At 41.2% G+C, this 7,522-nt stretch overlaps 1 non-coding gene across 1 annotated transcript; it reads left to right on the top strand.

Moving 5' to 3' along the window:
- The first annotated feature begins 6,882 nt into the window (after nt 1-6,882).
- On the top strand, nt 6,883-6,957 carry trnP. The gene has a single exon. It is a non-coding gene; the product is annotated as a tRNA-Pro (tRNA).
- The last annotated feature ends 565 nt before the right edge of the window (nt 6,958-7,522 follow it).

The raw sequence follows: 7,522 nt of genomic DNA, 5'->3' as shown, positions 1-7,522 counted from the left end.
TAGCGACTATAACTATAATAGTCCGAAAACTCCTCCTTCGGAGTCTCACCTGGACCTTTCTTTGGGGGAGCAAAGTTCTTTATTGGACCCCGTCCTCCGTCCTCTTGACTTCTTTATCCAAAAATAGGAAGGAGTCTTATTCCACTAAAATAGGAATCTTCAACCTTGTTTTTGAATTGAGCCTCTTGACTAAAATAGTCCTTCGGACGGTCGTCTTGACCCTTATTTCCATATTAAGAAGTCCGGAGGTTCAAAGAAGATTTCCGGTTTATTTGAACGAGGATCAAAGAATTTGAGAAAGAATGATCGAAGCTCGACAAGGCTCAAAGAAGATTTCGAGGACTATCCATATTAACCTGTGACGCCTTCGGACCTGTCTTTGATTTGTACATTAGAAAGAGAAAATCACAAAGATAGAATCAAAGATCAAAAAGAACAAAGAAAGATAGAATCAAAGATCAAAGAAAGAACTTGGGGGTCCTTTAGGGAAATCAAAGAAAGACATAAAGTAGACACCTAGGCAAAGATAAGGGAAGGTAAAAGAAGGTAGGGGAAAGATAAGGGTGCTAAGTTATAATCTAAGGGAGGGATAAAAATGAAAAAAGGGAAGGATCAGTTCCAGCAGACCTAGACACGGAAGCATCAGTTCCAGCAGACCGGAGTTCAATCCCTTGACACGGAAGCATCAGTTCCGGCTGACCTATTTCATCTAACTCTTCTTCCTCTTCCTATGGCTTCTCATTCTTCTAGCTTTGGGTTTGCCTTTCTTCTCGGAAAAGCCATTCAACTTCTTAGCCTCAGCATTGGTATTGTACAGAATTGGTTCTACAGTAGGGGGCTGACTCGGAGATTCCCTATTTGTCCTCTCTATCTCTATCTCTTCTTCATATCTGAGAATCAGATTAGAGTCTTCCACTCCTAGATCGATAACATTTATAGGTCGGGTGTCTACCCAGAAATTATTGGAATCAAAGACATTCTCTCTCTTTTGACTTTTGGGTAAAGCGAGTTTGAGAATAATATCCTTATTCAAGATCTGGAGTTTTTTCCAATCGATTCAGAAATTAGCCTGATGTGCTATCTCCTTTGAGAAGGATGGATCCGCTAATAGCTGTTCAAAGAATTCCGGTGTCACAAAGTCCTTAGCTGGACCCTTGTGCTTAACAATCCTCGTATCATCTGAAACTGTTAAAGTATAACTTTTAGGTGCCCTTTCTTCACACGGTTTTCAAGTTGAAACTTACCCAGTTCAGTGGTAGAGATTAAATCCTCCGGAAGAGGACTTCCTAGAATGATAGAATCAGTATCCGTATAGTAGCAGTCAGGTCGGGAAATGTAGGGATAATGTATATCCGAGCACAAGCTCTTATAGCAGCAGCTATATGAACAGCGGACATCCGGGGTGCTTTCCACTCGAGGTCGTCCACTATGTTACTATTAACGGAGTACTTGACAGTATAGTAATAGTCGGTGAGCTTTTCCGCTGATATTCAAGTATCCTTATTATAAAGTACTTCGTACTGCTTTTGATTGCATATTTCAGTGATAATACTTTCCGGATTGATACCTAATCTGCCGTATAGAGAATGAATTAGGATTTTGTAAATCCATGACATGGGAGCATCAGCCCTTTTCTTAGCTTCTAGTCGGCTACTGTGGAGGTCGTTGATTACACCCTCGAAAGGACTCTTCTTCTTCTCAAAGAAATAACCCCTCAGTGGGATTATCTCGTACCCAAGTGTACGTGCGAACTTGAATTCCTCGCTGTAATAAACTCCTATGAACTTACCAGTAGGAAAGATTAAAGTACCTGATTTTTCTTTAAAAGGTAGAAATGGACGTTCTATACTACTTGGACATACTACATAGGCCTCAATAAAGCCAAACAAGGTATCCAAATCAACGCCACCAGACAAATTATTCACCCAGACTGGGACACCAGAAGGCATTGGATAAGATTTCATAACAAAGGGATATAGTGAATTGACATCATAATAGTCAAGATCTAGCCCTACAGGTTTATAGACATCCACATGTCCCCCATAATAGCCACGCCTAATAAAAGTGTCTTGGTTTCGTGTAGGGATTGATATATGAAAGGAGGTATCATCGAAATACTTTTTTCGGAAGATCTTAAGCGAAAGACCTGACAAGGTCATTGTTCTCACGATATCAATCTTATACTTAGCCCAATTGATTTCTTGACTCTTTAAGAAGACACCACCCAGAATCAGAATATCCTGGCGAAGATAGGAAATCAGCTCCTCCCTTCTATCCTCTAGATCAGACACTACAACATCCTTATGGTCAATATAACCTTTGACCCCTAACTCGGGACATAGAGTCATACCCAAGTCTAATAGTGAATTTGGAAGTAATTGCAATGAATCTCTAAATAGATAGAATAATTTACCGGCCTTCTCTCTATTTCTAGAGACTTTATAGACCTTTATATAAAAAGGAATTACGAACCAAGGGCTTGATTACATACTGCGTCCCTCGATCTGCGTAATACCTAAGCCATCAAACTTTGACAAATTATGGAAATATATTGTTTGAACTTTCTTATCTTTCATCACAGCTTCTTCCAAGGTGGATATAAAATTAGATAACATTCTCTGACTCCTTTCTTCAAAGTTATCACAGATACTTTTAGTACTTTCACTAAAGAAGGTTTCTATAGAGTGGTAAGGTATGGAAGTCAGATCATCACCAGGATGTACTACTAAGAAACCGGTGGCATAAGGAAATTCACATTATGAAACAATACTCTTTCTATGTCGGCGACAATGAAAGGACAACATTCCTTTTGGTCATCACCTTTGATAGCAGTTATAGTTGTGCTAATACGTGCTTTCTTAGACTTAAGTGATTTAACTTCGGGTAGATTACCAATTTCTGCATTCATTTCTTTGATAATATTCCTAATCATCTCATCATGGGAGACTTGAGTAAAGGTTAATTCTTTAAAGGATTCCTTTCCTATATAATAGATATTTATATAGACTCCCTTGAGGACAGCATCCTGATAGCGTTCCCCGTAGAGGAGGACATATTCAAGAATTTGAGAAATCCATATTCAAATTCATTCCGGTTTTTTTGAAGTCGAGTGCATAACCTATCCTATACGGCTAAGCCCTTTCTATCCTATATTTGGGGTCTCGACTGATGATTACCTTGATTCCGACTTCCGAGACTGCGATACCGTCCCGCTGGCATCAGGCTTGACGAACTGAGAATGAATTGATCACAAGAAAGAACTGAAACTTCTCTAAGTGGTTAGCATATTCCTTTACAGAAAAACTGGGAATGATGACTCCTACTCTGCCTCAGCTTATTCCTGAAATACAATGGCGGTCGAGCGCTTTCCTTTGTGCCTCTTAGCTCTCGAGTGATTCCTCTGCCTCAGCTTATTCCTGAAATACAATGACTGAATACTGAAAGAAGAAGATAAGGACCTAGTAATCCTAGACCCTTGCTTCTTCTTCAACTCAAAGACCGACCTTGAATCTCATTTTCTCGGGGTAGAAGGATGAGAATCATTCAAAGAATGAGAAATCGCGTGGAAGAAGACTACTCGTCCTCCGTAGCTTAATTAGGGGAGCAAAGAATTTGCGAAGAGTCAAATAGAAAGATATTTGCAAGAATATTGAGTGATTTTAGTCCGGAGTAATTGAATGACTTTATTCGCAAATTCTTTGCGCCTTTGTTTTCTTTGACGTAGAAGGAGGATGAATTCGGGGGGGTGAAGACGAGGAGTCTGACCTTTGCTGATGATAGTTAGAAGATGAAATAAGATAAGAAAGCTAAGAAGATCATGAAAAGTTTTCTGTCTCATTCTTTTTCTCTTTATTTTTTCTCAACTCCTAACAATATCCCTGTCTTATGGCGCCTTCTCTCTTTCATTGAATTAATAACTTCAAGAGTCATCGAGTCTGAGTTAGCATTCTCAGTTTAGGAATCGGAATCAGAGGCAGGGGTAGAGGAATCCCCGTCGGTCGGGGAAGAGTGAAAAGATCGGGATCGATCGGAAGTTGATTTGCTAGGCAGCGGAATTAGATCTTGAGTCATCATCTGTTGAGACAGAATATAGAGCCTGAGGACGGGTTGTAGCATCATTCTCATCATTCGTAAGCATGATTTGCCAAGGCCTCTCGCCTCTCTTCTTTCTTCATTTGCGAAAGATCTTTTCTACCCTTTAATTGAGTGAAAAGCAAGGTTATAGCTCAAAGAATACCCAATGATCATCGAAGAAGAACTTAAACAGAAAGAAAAAAAGAAAGGCGCAAAGAATATTGCGGAAATATGCATTGAATAGGCTCAATGTAATATGAGTTGACGAAAAGAAAAAAGAAAAGAAGCGAATTAACGAGAATGAAAGAATCCTCAAATTCTTTGAGCCTTGTTCATTGGGAATAAAGAATAGACCTCTCTTTCTCCGGACCACAAACTATAATCAAACAATGTGAATTTCTTTGAGCAATATTCTTTGCGCCTAGGCTTGATTCTTTCATTGCAATTTCCCGGCTTTTTTGAAGCAAAATAGGACTTTTGTTAATCTTGATAAATAACGATAATTGTCTAATTTTGACTGATTTTTCATGATTTCTTGCTACTTCCCTATGGGCAAAACCTAGCAAAATCATGTATTTCCCTCCGCAGATTAATCTGAAATCTAGCAGATGAATTTTGAGTACAATGAACAAGGGTTCAATTCCTCTTTATTCAGTTCCATAAGACTTTATTAAGTTCCACGCTCTTTGCTCCTACTAACCGTCCTCCGGACTATCCGTATGAACCTAGCCTTCGGACCAGCTGAGTCAGAAACATTGACATCTGCGGAATAAGTCAAAAACAGTCTTTGGATTCAGAGTTCTCAGACTGGTCAAGAGAGATTGATCATTCCCGATCGAACTACTACTTCTCCTCTGAACAAAAAAAGCTTTACTAGAGAAAGCCTATCCTTCAACTACTGATTCAACTTCCTCTGCCTCTGCGGTGGAGCCCTTTCGGTCAAGCGGCTTTATATAGCTCCTCTGTCGTAGAACTCTCCTTTAAATCAGGGAAAGATCCACTCCCTATTTCTTAGGAAACTTAGAGATTAGAAGGAGGGAACAAAGCAGAAAAAGTCAAGATACGAAGTTGGAACTGGAGTGACTCATCTTTCTCCTAAGACCCCCACGGGGCGGTCGAGCGCTTTCCTCTGATCCTCTCGTTCGCCCCTCGTGCTCTGACTGATGGTTCGTACGTCTTCCTATTTCAGTGTGAGCTACTTTCATACTCTCCTCCCACGGGGCGGTAGGCCCTTCTTTTGGGTACCGAGAATTCATAGGATGATGATTTGATGATATTCAAAATCTGATTCTATCCGGATAAGTTCTTTTTCTTCTTCCGCTACAAAGTCTGCGGCTTCTCAAATTCTTTGACCCTCTCCTTAGCACAGCGAGCACAGCACGAACATGGGCTCTTCAGAGAGAGAGCCAGGTTAGAAGCCGATCGACCGAGTCTTTGAATTGGGATCTTTCCGAATAGAGAGGGATTATCTCGTTAATTGGGGATTTGTCTTCGGACACATCTAAGACTGAAGCATCAGAGACTGAAGCCGAGTAAGGCCTTGAAGCCGAAAGAGAGACCTCTTTCTCTTGTCCAAAACAAATCGAAAGGACGAGTCCGCTCCGTGGGCTCCCTGCCTAAGCAGCAAGGGCGGCATTAAGAGAAAGCAAGGGCTTAGTCCCGATCCCGTGGGTCTGGAAAGCTCCTAGGCTGAAATTTCTTCTTTTTCACTATCTTGTCGAAAAAAGTTCTAGAGAAGTTCCGAACTCTCATCTTGAATCTGAATCACTAGAGATATTGTCGTCAAAGTGGCTTTCTCTCTATTTGAGTATAAGAAGGTTCAGTGGTCTCATCACTGAGGAAGATGTCAGTCTCTCTCTCTATTCTATGTAAAGAATGAAGAAACCTCCTTCTCAACTCTCTAAAGCAAAAGCAGCTTAGCTCCTTATTCAAGTTCCAGGCAATATTCTTTGCGCCTTTGTACTTTGATTTGTACTTTGTATTTGTAGCGGTGCCTTCGCCCTTAATTGGCTTCGGTGGCTTCTTCGCAAATTCTTTGCACCCTCCGTTAGGAGTATTAAGACCGGTCCGGAGTGCCAAAGAAAGGTCCAGGGTCCGGAGTCCGCAGTCCGCAGGATTTATCCGGAGGACCATCAAAGAAAGGTCCAGGGTCCGGAGGATTCTTATCCGTAGGACTATCCATATGGAAGTAGGACCATCCGTAATTAACCGAAGTAGTCCGGAGGATTTATCCGTAGGACCATCCGTAATTAACCGAAGTAGGACCATCCGTAATTAACAGAAGTAGGACCATCCGTAATTAACCGAAGCAGTCCGCAGTGCCAAAGAAAGGTCCAGGTGATTTATCCGTAGGACCATCCATATGGAAGGAAGGAGGCTCAAAGAATTTGAGATTAGAAGCGCCTCTTTCTTGAGTTCTTGAGTTAGCTCCGGAACATCCCGTAGGTCTCTTTCTCATGTCTTGTTAACGGTTGAGTTGAAGTAGCTCGTACTCTGATCCCGGCATGAGATCCCTTTCTTATGTCCCGGTTCTTATGAGGTTAGTGCCCACGTAGCGGTAAGAGGACCACGGAGCGGTGAGTTTCATAAGTACGAGAAGGCGAGATGGAATTAATTAATTAAGTGAGAGTGAGTTTATGAACGAGAAGGAAGTCGAATACAGGCTAGGACCGAAGAAGTATCGACTGGTGGATGGAGGAAAGGAGAGTCATAAGTCGACCTTGCCCTTTTCATGAGTAGTTCTCTCTTTCGGAGTTCCGGTACTACTATCTCGTTCTTATTGAGTTCATTCTCTTCATGGTATGGGGTCGAGGTGTAGCGCAGTCTGGTCAGCGCATCTGTTTTGGGTACAGAGGGCCATAGGTTCGAATCCTGTCACCTTGATGTGGTATTTGTCTTCTATTCTAGAAAGTTCACGAGAAAGAGGTTTAGTCTGCCTACCCGTGATAAGGCGCCTCGTCTCGATTGCTTTCCCTTCGCCGATCTTCTTCTTCGGAGCTATCGTTCCAGAAATTCACGTCCAATTCAAAGCAGAATTCAGAACTGACGAACAAAGAATGAATGAATGAACTCAAGATTCAGTAAGCATTCGGAAAGCATGAACTATCAGATTCCCACCCAATGAAATCATGAACAAAGCATGAAAGAAAAGATGCGATTCGTCGTTGCACTATCATAGTCAGTGAAGAATGAATGAAATCAATGGCATGAAATAATAGAGATGATTCCCATTTCATCAATGCATTAACGAAGAAAGAAAAAAATCTTCCTTATCTCATTCTCTATTTCGAAATGTAATAATTATCCTTCTCTATCTACATTGAAGAAGAACTCATTCTCAATTTCTCGGTAGTTTGAAAAAGGTCCAGATGATCTCAAATTCCCTAATGGATAGTAATCTGGACCCCTTATAATTAGGCCATAGATCTTTGCACCTCCAAAGTCAAAT

This window comes from Cucumis sativus (genome assembly GCF_000004075.3).
Source record: "Cucumis sativus mitochondrion chromosome 1, complete sequence".
NCBI lineage: Eukaryota > Viridiplantae > Streptophyta > Magnoliopsida > Cucurbitales > Cucurbitaceae > Cucumis > Cucumis sativus.
This window is presented reverse-complemented; position numbering and strand designations above follow the sequence as displayed.